General features: G+C 44.4%; 1 protein-coding gene across 1 annotated transcript in view; it reads left to right on the forward strand.

Moving 5' to 3' along the window:
* The first annotated feature begins 437 nt into the window (after positions 1–437).
* The window catches only part of CALD1 (caldesmon 1), a 247,356-nt gene continuing 233,367 nt past the window's right edge, over positions 438–14,426 (forward strand). The window contains exon 1 of the mRNA XM_072040363.1: positions 438–593. The gene's annotated coding sequence lies outside the window, so the exon portion shown is untranslated. The remainder of the gene's footprint in view (positions 594–14,426) is intronic.

Raw genomic sequence — 14,426 nt, forward strand, 5'->3', positions numbered from 1 at the left:
ACCCCACCCAGCAGGCTTTGCTGGGCCAAAACACCTTCATGGGAGAGGGGCTGCTCTCACGCCTGCGGTATTTATATGAGGGACATCTACCACAAGGGCTGCCCTCTGGACAAGAGGCACCCGGGGGAAGTGAGCAACACTCCGTCTGATGTGGCCTGCCACTGATGAAGAGAGACAATTCCCAGCTCAGGGTGGAAATATCTTTCTCTGCAGTCAAATATTTAAACTATCCCTGCTAATCCTGAGCTACCGCAGCATTTGGTTTAAAGCGATTGCAATTTCCTAGCACCACGTAGAAGCACTGAGCACTGGGCAGACCTGAGAAACGCTGGTGACCAGACAGACCGCCCAAGCCTGGGGGCAGAGCTGAGGAGGAATGACTCACGGTGCAGGGAGCCTACCTCTTAGCAAGCAGCCACGACTGTACTGACTGCAGTCCAGAGGCACTCACGAGGGAGTCCAGAGACTCAAATGTGTGATAATGTCCACTCTATGACAGCATCGCACAAATATAAGTGCGGAGAGGACAAGAACCCAGGGGCTGAAGGAAGGACTGTGTTCAGAGACCACATATCTGAGGGGAAAGAAGGCAGGTAGGACTGATGAGAATATCTGAATTTTGCTCCTCGTAACTTTTCACAGGATGAAGGGCAGAGGATGCACAATGGAGTCTACAGGGACAAAGCAATAGTAGAAATCTATGGGGGGAGCGAGAACCCCTCTGCATCCAGCAGCAGCACGTGGTAGAATGCTCCCCAAGTTGTCCTGTCAAAATTTGGCATGGAGTCAGGCATGGGCCAGTAGAAGTGAGGGGCTGAAGGCCCTTTGTGACCGGGGTCACAGTCCACATCCTCATGAAAACAGGCTCAGGTACAGCTTCAGCTGTCTTGAGGGCTGCTCAGCATGTCCTCAAGCAGAAGGTGTAGGCAAGTGTCCATAACTAGTGGTTTGTGTGGAAATAGGAACTTCTAGCCCTGTCTGTTCCCTTACCGAATCCACTGCTGGATAAGTGAGCTTCCAAACAGAGAAGGTAACTGATGATATGTCCCTTAGAGGTCCAAGGGGCCACCAGTCCTTCTCCATCATCAAACCCAGCAGAGAGGAGGTGTTTCCTAGAAAGGGCTGAGTGAGTAACAGTGAGTAGGTGCTCTTTGTGGGCAGGAGAGCGTTAAGCGGTGAAGTGAGGACAGGACAGGGAGCAGCAACTTGAAAAAAGGTCTCTGTTGTCTGTTTTGGTCAGGAAAATGGTTTTATGTTTGGAAGATAAACCGAGCCCTGAGGAGAAGGAGCTGATCCAGGCTCTGTGGGTGGTGTCAGCCCTTCCCCAGTTGCAGAGATGGGCCAACAGTGCACAATTGAGCGCATTTTTGTGTGCTTGGATGACTCCAAAGTGCTTTTTCTTTTAAACCTTGACGTGTGCATTGCCCCAAGAGATTAATGTTGTTTGAACTGTTTTGGTCAGCTCAGAATAGTAAGACAACTACGAGTGAGCTTGTGTGTAAAATTCACTGGTGTGTGCTGGCTGTGCTGCGCTGGCCTTGCAACACAGACCAGGCAGAGTGAAACAGTGGACTTGCTCTGTGGTGTTGTTGTAACCATGGGTTTGGCGAAACAAGAACATTTGGGGTTGTGTGCAGTCACAGATGTAGGGTTGCATGCAGTCACAGATGAAGGGCTGTGTTTTTACATCTTTGGTGAATGATGTTGCAGATATGGGGCACTTTTAGGAGAGAGGAATATACACTCTGTGTATACCCACACAGCAACACAGGATCTCTTGCATTGCATTTATCTGCCAACAACCTAATTCTACAGAAACTACATGTATTAGCAGACTGCCCATATGTGTGTTTGTTTAACCCTCCCCAGAAAGAGTTCAGTACCAGGCGGGGGGCACCAGGATGCTTTTGAGATCACAACACCCTCTTGAACACAACACCCGATGGCAGGCCATGCAGAAAAGTTTGGTTGATTGAAAGGTGCCTTTAAATGAGGAAAACCCTGGCCATGATGTTTTGCATTTTCTCCCATAATGACTCATTTTTTCTGCTTATGTTATAATGAACAGCAGTTTGTGAATTTGCCAGCCTCGGTGTAATGCATCCTTGGATGAGTGTGACAGGGGTTCCTGGTTTGTTTTTGTGTGTGTGTATTTTTTAACTGCAGTTGGCAGGGTGGTAACTGGTTACTGCAAGTCAGTAGACTCAGTAGTGTGCAGTATGAATTTCTCCCAGATTTCTTAAAGTGGTCTTAGACATATATGTGCACATTCAAAATGCCTGCTGCCCTGCAGTTCTCAGTGATAGCAACTTCTGCTGTTAGAGACTTTGTAGAGTGTGCACTGTAGCTGAATAACTTAATTGAAAAGATGATGAGCAATTTCTTTCATCCTCCATTGGCAGGAGATGATGGTGATCAGCAGTTATGTTAAAAAGATGGGTTGGACTCTTGACTCCTTTACTGCAGATTGTGGACTTGCCAATCCAGTTACTTTCTGGAAATAGCTTATTGTTTTTCTTGGCAGTTTAGTGACCTAGTCAGTTCTAGACATCTGGCTGCTGTATAATACCGGATCAATCAGTGCACCTACAACAGCCAGGCACACTTAAATTTGAAAAGTGGCTGCTGCACATTCATGAAGATCCCAGCATGGATGCATTTGGCTGGCTATGCATAAACAGGCTGGTTCTCCATGCTGGTATCTGACCTCCTTGATGATGACAGGCCTGCACTGCACAAGCACTGTGAGGCAAGTGCACCACACACACTGCTCGGGACTCCAGCTGTTGGAGTGGGAACTCAAGATACTTCAATACAGATGATGCTGGGTGATGCTAAGCTAACACTGTGGGGCTTTGTCATTCAGCTGCAGCTTTTTGCATAGGTGAAAGGTGGTCCAGAGCTTGCTTATCCACCATGCACACTAAATGAAAATTTAGCAAATCTTGTCCTTTATAAAAGTGTTAGATGTGTTTCCTGATGAGGTCTTGCAGGACAGGACAAACACAGTTATTTTGCACTTACCTGACAAAGTCAAGAGATATGAATCTTTTTAATGTCTATGCTGCTTGAGTTCAAAAACAAATGCTAGTCCCCAGAGTGTGATGTATTGCCATTTTAAAGCTGTGAGTTAGTATTTCCATCCATTGTGTCAAAAACCTGTTGCACTGTGGGGACAAAAAACCACAACCCATTGTGCTTAGAATGAAGAACAATACTTGAACAAAGACACGGCTTTTAATTTTTTTATTTTATTTTTTTTCCTTAAGTAAGCCAGACCCACCATCTAAAACATGTTTAAGAAACCCAGCTGAATAGAGAGCATAATGGGTGTTCATGTTGTGTTCTGTCACTTTAAAATGCCGAACAGCCTTGGCAGCCTTATTTTAGGTCATGTCACTGGGGAGAAGCTGACATACAAGAAAGGAGGACCCAGTGCGCCGTCTGACGTGGTGCAGTATGGATAAAGCAAACAGTCATGAGTCCCCCTGTAGCAGTCCTGCTTTATGGAGCTGGCAAAGAAATGTGCTCTCTACAAGTACCAGCTAAAGAGCTCAGTGCTGCTGTGGGAATTTCTCTCGTTTTATATTGCCCCAATCCACTTTTGGCACCTCTGGCAACTACAGTGTTGAAGGGATAAACGCAGATCATTAGGAGCCTAATCCAAAACCCATGGATGTCACTGGGAGTTCGTACCAGCACTGGGACTTGGTTGGGTTTGGTAATAAACCTTTATCTTTTCTCCACATGTGTGTATATCTGTGATTTAAGTCTTGGCGAGTACTACTGAATACCGCTACATGCCCCTACTCCGAGGGGCAGCCTTGGGGTTCAAAGCAGTGGGTTTTACTTCCCCCTCTCATAAGGACTCATCCTTTGTTTTCCTCTGCATTCATTAGCCAAAAATACACCATCTAAACTGAAAACACATTCCGTTATTTCAGTTGTACTCCTTGCAATGTTATGACACATCCCTCGGATATCAGCTTTGTTAACTGTCAACAAATTAGTGTCCTCCCAGTCCCAGCACGTGCGCTCGTGGGTCCTGGCCCCGTTAGCTCTGGCGAGTGGCATCCAGCTGAGGCTGCAGCCCAGGGAGCACTCCCTTTCCCAGCCTTTTGCCCCACTATTCACCTTGGTGGCTGAACAGCAGGACATCAAGTCAGCATCCTGCAGCTAGGAGAGCTTTCTATCCTCCTATAGCATCGGGAGAAATGACTGGCACCAAATTTACACTGATTTTCCAGCAAAACAGGAAGCCAAAAATATTGGGCCCAGACCTGAAATGGCTTGGTTATCCCTCCCATCCAGGTATATTTTATATGCTTTACAAAGGCAGATGTGGGTCTTGAACACCATCACTAGAACTACACTTGCAGCAAAATCCTGTCTGAAACCCCAACCTGGATGCGCCATGCTCACGCATGGCTAAGAGACTGGTGCTAATGGGGAAGCTACAGCCTGCAAGGGTGGAAGGAGGAAACAAAAGAACTTCTCTCCATTTAGCAGCTAGAGAACTGAAATGGAAAGTCCAAGAGAATTTTCTGCACCATCCTACAGCCTGAAGTTATGGCTCAACCAGGGTGTGAGCCAGTCTGGCCTCAGCAGGTTAACCACAGGCCACTCCTGTTGTTCACACGGTGACCCATGAGGTCCCTTTGGAGATTTGATGCCATCCCAGGCTGACCAAAAGAAGGCTAAGGGTGGCTCTGCTCTGTCCCGTGGCCAGTAGCAAGAGCTGTGTCCGCGGCACGGACAGCAAACACTCATGCGAGCGAGTGCGTGTCCAAGGCCTGCTCTTGGGACTTACATCAGTGTGAGAGATACCAGGGCACGGCTCCTGGTGATCTGGGGATTTATGAAGCAGTTATTTTAATCACATGGTTAACATTTAGATAAACAGTCGGTGAGTAACCAAGGCATGTCCCCCAACTGAAGTGAGTCAGACACACCATTTAAGGGAAATGAGAGGGGAATAGCTTCATTCCAGCTCCGGCCTTATCCCAGAAGCGTTCCAGTGCTTGGCCTGGGGCACTGGCAGGAAGCATTGTCTGCAAGCTTCTTCACACGTTTTTTCTGCAAGATAATTACACGACTTCCCTGCTGTACCACAGCTTGCTAAGCAACGCATTACCTTTACAATACGCTAACGTAGTTTTATCCAGCAGCTCCTGTGTATGCCCAAGGTCAATCAATATTCACGCTAATTGTGCACGGAAGCTCTACCTTCTGCTTTGTGCTGGAGAATGTAATCAGTTGAATCAGACTTTGAAAGAAACCCTCTGACTTTTTTCATGCAGAGATCTGATTTTTAGAAAGAGATGTCCCGTACCTGACTTTTTGAGGTTCCCAAACAATCAGGCAGTACAACGGGGTGAGCCAAGAGGAACTCTGCATGCTTGTCCGTCAGCTCTGCTTTCATGTCTGACCCTACCTCTGTTTCTGCATCCTGACATTTCATCTCTTTTCTCTCTTTCAAGGGACAAAAGGTAAACTCAGGGTGAATTTAAGCATGGAGAGAATGGATTTTTGGTATTTTAATGCCAGTCTTGTCTTATAATGCATGGAAATTGCTGCCTGGTCTCCTGCAAAGTCAGTTTACACGAAGGTCAAAGTCTTGCAAATATTCAATTAGGAGACCAGTCAAGTATGCGGGATTAAGTTGTTTATATAAATGTTTGCAGAACCACAGTGTGAGTTCACAGGCAGGCATGGGAGCTTTGGTTTCCCAGCTGATCCATAAAAAAGGGTCAAACACAGTATACTGATAACCACGGTACACTGACAAATGCCGTCTAGCGTCAGTCCAGTCTTCACTGGAGCTCCCAGTACCAATTCTCTGTTGTTTCTCAAGGTTAAATTGGAGGCTGATGAGTTTGCAGCATGTGTCATTAAAAAATAAATAAATAGGTCATGTCACTGGGTACCACTGCCCAGCTCTGCACATAGATAGGCAGTTGGGAGTGTAAAAGCAGATTTTTCTTTAAGTAAACCGAGAGCTCCCACTGACAGCCAAGGACCCATGCTGGTGTGGACTGTGGGAGCTTGCAGGAGTGGAAGAGGCCCCATGGACTAAGATCTGAAAACAGGGGCTGGCATCACTCCCCTGCATTTCCTGCAATTGCTTTTATTTGTTTCTGCTTCTGGTACCTACTTCCTGAGAGAGGCTGGGGGAAGCACCTGATTCTCAAACCAGCAGAAGCTGGAGGCTTCCAAAGGGGTAGGAGAAAATGAGCTCCCCCTGTGGAGAGAAGCAAATGTTTTCTCAAACCCAGCCTGATTTTCGGTGAGCCATGGCAGCACTGGTGGAAACAGCAGAACACAAAAGCAGGCAAGGCAGGAAAAGGTGAAAAGAGGAGCATTTCACACATTAATATTTCTACACTCTAATTTTAATGTGGTGTCGTTTTTACAATAATTTTTTTACAGTCTATCAGGGAAAAGAGGAAAAAAGAGGACTTCAGTGTGGTTAAGTGTTTGCTGTCTGTTTCCCCACTTTCTCTGTTGGTCAGGGAAGGGAGAGATGAAGGCATCAGTGAGCAGACAGGAGAATTTTACCTAACCCCAGTGTGCCAGAAGGAGGAGTGACTGTATTATGCTTTTTTTATGCTCTGTGGGTAGCTGGCATGAGAGGATAGGGAAGTCCCTCATGCCCTTGTATTTTTTAGAATAGCTGCTTTGGACAGCTTGTGGTTATGCTGTTGAGAGTATGCGACTAGTGCATTTTGAGATGAGAGGTGCTGTGTCAGTGCAATATATTGCTTTTGTTGCTGTGCTTCAATTTGTTTTTAAGCAGTGGTATCTATACTGGAGTTATTAATAGACTGAATTGTCCAAGCAGGGATTCTTCACCCCTCCTTCTGCAAAATACTTACTGTATCCCTGTTGCTACAGCATGCACAGCTATGTTACAGCTAGTACAGTCTGCTTTTCACTAAGTGCATCAGTGAACAATGTTTAAACAAAGTTTTTTTTTTTTTTTTTTAAGAAAAGAAAAGTACTGGCAACAAAGAGATGACTTATCATTTGCAACTTTAAAAAGGAGCCTGCAGCTATACGAATCTGGAAATAATATAAACTTAACCCACAGGACTGTTGCATTGGTTTTAGAAGAGCTTACTTTAAAGCTGGTATGTGGGCTCACTAAGAGACTGAGTGGTTGGCAAGGATGCTAACGATTTATGGAATGTGTCTTTGGAAAGGATTAAAGCAAAAAACATGTTGCTTCTTACCAGCTCTGAACTAGGAATATAGCTCTAAGGGGCGAGCGTTAAATTTTAAGCATCCAGTATGTAAAACTTTTAAAGAATAAACTTTTTTCTTCCCTTGCCCTGGTGCTCAGGATCAAATTCACTCCAGACCGGATAGACTAAAAATCATTCCCATCTGACGTCCAGGAAAAGGTCAGGAGTTAAAGGAGCACTGGCAGTGGTGCACAGTTCCCAGCTTGCGTAAGTACTGTTTGTGAGCTGCCCAAGACAACAGTCAGCATTTTAGCTCCACATGTCCCAAGCCTCGTATAACTGTGTCTCTTCATTTTCTCCCCCTAAGTTGCTTTTTAAAACTGCTTTGCACCAAGTAAAAGCACAATTAAAACTGAAGCTTGAGAACTTGGTTAAAACATAAAATCCCCAGGATTTGGTTGGGAAATCTTTCATTTCCTATATTCACTGGCTCTGTAATGACTCTGCCTAGGTACTTAAGCTCTGGTCCCTCACTGTGTTGTCCTCTTCCTGTGGCACAGCTCATCCTAGGCTCTGTTTGTAATGACACTGACAAATCTCTCTAATTGGCACCATCTTTCTTGAAGAGAGATTCCCTGTTCCTAATGAACATAACTCCGTATTTTTCCTCTGTGCGTGTGAGTGGATGTGTTGTTGCATCTGTGTGTGTCTGCAGAAGGCACTGAGAGGACTTGGTGCCAAACCCAACTTTCTGCCCAGTGTGGAGGAGAGGAGAGTCACAGTGCTGTTCTCAGCCCTCACGTCGGCACTAAGTGCTCAAGTGCTGTCTCCCCTTGGGAAGCCACCATTTGATGATTCCTGTGGGGTGCACACAGGGAGAAATTCTCCCTCCGCAGCAGAGCTGATCCCACGCAAGGCTTCAGCCACCAGATGGATGCCATGGTTTAGGCCTGGTACAAGTGACAGAGCCTTTCCCCAGCGATGTGTGTTGCAATGGGCTCTGCTCACCTACTGTGCAATTCCCACGTGTGGGAGTAGATCCAGAAAAATGCAGAGCTGAAGTTTCCTCTCTATCATGGAGCATCATCAAGGCAGCTGCCACTAGCGATATGGGGGCCGTGGTTATTGGGCATCTCACAGTACTGGCAGTACAAAATGTTTGCAAAACAGCCACTTGCACAGTGTGATGGTAGATGCTCCTGGAAATGGGAGATACGCATCTAAATAACTCTTCTGAGAGGAAGTGTCCTTTTTCCTGCAAGCATGGTTGCCATCCCCTACTCATCTTCTCTTTCTCCACATGCTCATTAGGTTATCACAAAAAGAGGCCTGGTTCACGGTGACACTTCAGTGCAATGTGAAGGTGTATTATCTGTTCCCCGTCAACTTTCATGCAAGTCTCAGTGACTTTGGGGTTGAAATCACAAGGATGGGGAGCCAGATCTGTGGGGCTAGGGACTTTGGACGGGTCAGATCTGTGAGTCTGAGTAGTGTCTTAGTGGGTCTGAGTAATTTTGGAGGGCTGCTAGTGACCATGGCAGTTTCTTAACAGGATCCTTCTCCTAAGAGACTTGTGTCTCTCTTTGTCTAAGACCTTTCATGAATTCCTGAATCCAGTTCTGTGGAGGCAATGGGAATATATTGGACAGGATGGCTTGGTTTAGGGGAGATCCACCTTTAAAGCGTTCCTCCAGAAGTTGTGCCACATGGTCAGACTGTCTTTGTGACCTAACTTTGAAATCCTTGATGGCTTACTAGAGAAACTCTCTGTGATAAGACTTGTGTATGCATTTGTTTTCAGAATTTAGGAAGTATTCTAACGTGCTTGTTTTGACAATGAATGTGTGTATCAGTGCAATAAAAGCAAGTCATCTCACATTAATTGTGAGTTTCCAAGAAGAAGTTATATGGATAAAATGTAGAGGTGAGCAACTCCTTCTTCTTTAAACTGAAAGCTCTAAAACTTTGACTTTTATGGTTAGACTGAGTGAATTTGCCTCCAAATAACATGATACTGAAAATTATCTTCACCATATTACTTACCCTGATGGTCTCCAGAAAAGGTAGTAACAGGTGCTCATTGTGAGGGCCCTGAGGGCACTAATAGGTTATAATTTTCCAGACCGCCTTCATCTGAGGCCTCCATGAACCCCCAGGAGCCCAATGGGTGTAGCCCCAGGTAGGTTGCATTGTAGGAGCTTTGGTTGTCAGCCTTGCCTTTGGTTCTGCCTCCTGGGTGGACCTTAGATTTGTGCTGTTGGTAACGCTCTCCTGGATGGGGACCTCCAGCGTGCCTTTCTGCATGTCTGCAGTCCTTTGCCCGACTTTGTCCCCTCCCTGCTCCTGAGGGGACTCCACAAATGGACCTTGGACTTGGTTTTCTGCTTGCTGTGTCTGGGGCTGCTTCTGGGGATGTTGTTATCAGCCTTCTGGGACTGGTGCTGCTGGGTTCCCCTCAGCTTCTGGCTTTTTTTTCTGGGACTTTTGTGCTTAGGTGCTTTGCTGAGGTAAGTTGAGAATGGGTGTAGTTATCCCCTAAACTCAGACTGCAGCCTTGTACTCAGTATGGTTGCTGATTTACACCTCTGTACTTAGATCAATTTTTTTTTTAATATTTATTTTTTAATCTTAAAAGGATTTAACAGCTTTTGAGATATTCTTTCAGATTCATTTGAAATTGGCTATTTTTGAGATACAGAATTCCTCCCATGAAAAGAAGAATGGATAGGCAGAAGTCTGCAGCCTGTTTCTGTACATGACTAGGCTGGCAGGCATATCTACACTTTTAGTGAGAAAAAGTTGGGTTGAATTCATTAGAAACTAGCAGATTTTTTTTCTTTTTTTAGATATGGGGAGTAAGGAGTGTGGCCTGCTGAGGCTGGGCCAACACAGAGTTATCAGATGTAGAGAAAGAAGTAGAGTGAAGAAATGGGCCAGGGGACCTGGTGAGAGAAGTAAAGGGACAAAACAAGCTCAAAGCAGGATTACTGTCTTGAGACAAATGGCTTAGCTGAAGAGGAGTCTTGTTTGCTTTTTCTCCTCTTACCAGCAGCACCTCCTGTCCCACTGCTGCAATCTTCCTTCTGACAATTCCAGACAGCTCGTTGCTTCTCCTAGACACCTCTGTTGCTCAGAGCACGTAGCCATGCTGCAGAGCTGAAGGCTGTTCTTACTGAAGCATGTTAATGCACAAATAACAGTTGTCATTAACAGAGAAAATAATCTTGGATCTAGTGAGGAGAGCCTGTTCTAGGGCTAGAATGGAGGAAGGACATTGACTGCTGGTGATGAGGCTACATTCATGATACCTAGAGTGAGAATGCCCAGGTGCACCTTCCTGCCTTTTGGTGATGGCCCTGGACTCACAGAAACATGGACTGTCGCTGTGGAGTTGCACTGACCATGTGCCCAGGATGGTTTGTGTGAGTTATCTCCGTGGCCTTGCTTAGACATTGCTGAAAAAGGGTGGTCTGAACTACTTCATGTGAAGCTACGGGTTCAAGAACCGAGCTGTCCTTACACTTTTTCTTCTGCAGTCTTTTCTGCTCTTCTGACCCCCGGCCCTCTGGAAATGAACCTGAAGCTAATTAAAAGGGTCACTTTTTTTTTGTGGCATTGGCTTACTGGGAAATGGAGTTGCTTCACATTTGCATAAACAGAGGTCTGGCAGCAGCTGTAGCTCACTGTGCCTCATCAGAAAACAAAAGGGACAGGGACTGAAATATAATTCACAAGAAACTCATTTATTTAAAGTGCAGGTTTTCAGATCTGCGTGCCTAGATGGAAATATGCGCCTTAGTGCAATTCTTTTCTTCCACAGAGTTCTGAAGAAAGCTTTCAGACTTCAGTTTTAGTGCTTAATTTTCAAAGCTGTGTAAGGACAAGTAACATTTAATGTCCTGATACTTTGCCTCTACTATTGCAGCACAACTAACAATGTAAAATTAAATCGATTAGATGACATTACCCCAGGAAAGGGGTATTTGTGTTGCCTTTTGTGTTATGATGTAATTATGGGTATTCTGATTTATTTTGGCAAATGGCTGGGTTTGAAACAATTGTGTTTACTTTTAAAAGAAAACAATTGGAGCTTTTATGCTATTTATAGCTGCTTTTGCATTGGGTTGCTTACCTGTGAAGGGGTTTTCATTGTTCACTTGAGATGGTTCATATCTGCTTGGTGGACGTGATTAAAATTTGATCATTGCTGGGCTTCTGCATTCAAAATCCAGATCTAGATCTGAAGAGTTCTGATATTCAAGCTAAAATGAAAGAAAAGGTAGGTGTGACAGTAAACATGTGCAATAGTGACAGCACTAAAAATACTGACAACTCTAAACATTCTGATATTATGAGTCAGGCTCCTCCCAGGCTCAGTACTTGGCTTAAGTAATGTGACTTATAAAAAAGATGTCATTTTTTTTTTCCTATTCAATTGTGAACCTCTAGGGCTATGGTATTTTTTTTTTCCTGCTGCAATAGGCCATTTTTCCAAGGAAATCTGTAATTCTCATATGAGCTTTTGTCTCCAGGTGCTCCCAAAATATTGCCAATTATTGGCAAAAAAAACACACTTGAAATAAAATGTTATTAGGACGTCTAACTTTAAGTTAGAATGATAGACCTGTTAAAATATTTTATAGATTATGTTAGGGTAGCCTGTGGGGACTGAGTGTGAGGGTTTCGTTTGGATCCTTTCACTTCATACATTCATGCTCTTTCTTACTGAGTAAATAGCGCTGCGAAATGAGGAGGGTGGATTAGGTTTGATGCCTCTGAACAGAATTGTCTTAAAATTAAGCTGTGTTTTCTTTGGCAATACAGAATAGTTCATTTCTCCATTCCAGGTAGTATGCATCTGATGGTCTAGTGAATATTGTTTTGGTGCTTGGTCCTACCAGCCTTTGTGTACTTTGTGCCATCATGCTTTCTGCCTTTTTCAGTTTTTTACACTTTCTGTCTCTGTCCCATGATATCTGAAAGCATTGAAAGTTCCCCATTGTTTGGTGCTGTATGAGTACAGGAGATACTAATTTCAACTAAAAAAAGAGAATGTAGGAGTCTCATTTAGCTGGGATGCTTGCACAGATCATGCAAGTAAGATGTTTTCAATGGCAGGAGTGAATTTTGGGAATCCTGACTTTCAGAGCTCGTTTACACTGGGAACATTTTATAATCAATTAGAAGTACTGTATAAGACTTGGTGAAGGCTTCCTTACACTGCTTGTGTCTGTACTATGATTTTTACTCCCAACACACACAGGGATCTTCTCCCAAGAATTATCTAAAATCAAGCAAGGTCCAATCAGATAATAAATGGTTCTACCTGAACCAGTTCTAACTTCTGTGAAACCACACTGGCAAAAGAAAGTGTATCTGTTTCCCCTGCTCTCTACCCACACAAGAATGTGTCCTCACAGGAGAGGACTCTGCTGTTTTCAGTTTATCAATAAGAGTGTGTTCAGAGTCTGTTTTCTACATGTGTTTTATTGCAGAGTACTTTGTTAATTCTTCAGTCGTTTTCTTTCCAAGCTAGAAAAATCCATGTAATCAATCTCAGATCTAGGGTTCTGCTTACCTGCTGTTGCCCAAACCCATAGACCCTGTTTGCCCCGAAGCTTTTTGTCTTCTTTTGGCAGCTGCTCTCATTCCAATTACAAAATATCCTTGGAAATTCAATACCTCATTTTTCTATTATTTAAATTATGGCTCACATTGTAGTTCAATGAATTTAATTAGAGCATTTCCTTACACACATGGTGTCCATGTGGACAGGGAATAAAAACTTTTAATCTTAAAACTAGGCATATGTAATAATTACAACAGAAGATTGTTCCTTCTTATTGCATTCTTCAGGTAAAATGAATGTTCATATTGCCTGGAGGAAGACATAATCTGTATGAGCTGGCTTTAAATCCTTAGGTAGCAAAGGGAATAATCTGTTTTAAATAATGAACAACCCTGTTGTGAGGAAGTTATGACCTAGTTTGAAAGTTTAGGAGTAACAAAACATGGAGATAACCAAATATCTTGGCTAATGTGTAGGAACACTGCCAAGCAGCTCCAAAATGTGGGATGTAGGCAATATCTTCCAGAACCAGTGATGATGAGTCTTCAGGTGGAGATTATCACCTCTATGCCTGTTGGCTAGGATGCATGTGTGACCTGTTTCAGTCAAGTGAGCCAGGTTGGCTCAAACAATAGAAGAGCTGTCCTCTCATGTGGCTCCTCTCATCTGCATCATGTTAGGAGGTGGTGTTAGCAAAGGGGAAGGGAGCCATCATGAATGGACAGGTGGCTCTAAGAAGTTTACTCACGACTTTGAACTACCTGCCCTTAGCCAGGCTATCTTAGAAAATGAAATGTGAACACACAGGAACATGAAGAACCTTCCAAAGAAGCAGGGTGCAGTGTGAACTGCAGGCACGTGAGCCAGCCATGAAACCAGCAGTCCATGTGCTGCTGCTGCTGTGTCTTCCCTGGACTTGTGTTGGCTTCCCACAGATGTCTCTGACAGTGTCTGTAGTTCAGGCTGTTAATCCACTTGGCTAGGAAACTAGGACCTTCATCAGATATTTTTCATCTTTGATACTTCTTATGGGAATTTCTGTGTTGCTATCTCTTGACCTCATTTTGGTGTCTCCAGCAAACCATTTATTTTTTTTTTCTGCCAGCTCTTCTCCAACAATTAATGCTGTGGCTACAACACTTTGTGGCAGTGTTGTGTTCCTGTCCAAAAGCCAGCTGAAATAAATGGATAGGCTTGGGCCAGGACTGCAGCCTGCCCCCATGGATCTGTGGGCTCCCCTAGCAGGGTGGGGGCTTCTTCCTCTGCTACCACAGTCCTGGGGTCCTCAGGAGAGCTACAGACTGCTGAAAGGGAGTTGTGATGAAAAATACTATTGAAGCTAGCAGACCTGAATGTTAATTTTGTGGTAGAAGTTTAAATGTCTTTAGAAGATCCAAAGATGGCATGTAAGCAGTATTTTTTTGAAGAACAAGCTATTTTTTTTTAACATCCCTTTCTGATATGCTGAAGAGGATGCTCAGCTGATACTGGTCCCTCTTCCTCTCCTCACCTTCCCACAAGCCTGTTGGTTAAATTTGATTGAGGTTGGTCAAACTGGCAATTCCAATATCCCCCTTGTTGTCCCTTGGCTGGCCAGTAGCTGGGAGCTGATGATGCTGAGATGTTCCCTAGGCAAGGGGAAGTGAATTTGCAGTTCTCAATCTAGTTCTCTC

This window comes from Anas platyrhynchos, chromosome 1, assembly GCF_047663525.1.
Source record: "Anas platyrhynchos isolate ZD024472 breed Pekin duck chromosome 1, IASCAAS_PekinDuck_T2T, whole genome shotgun sequence".
In the NCBI taxonomy this organism is placed as follows: domain Eukaryota; kingdom Metazoa; phylum Chordata; class Aves; order Anseriformes; family Anatidae; genus Anas; species Anas platyrhynchos.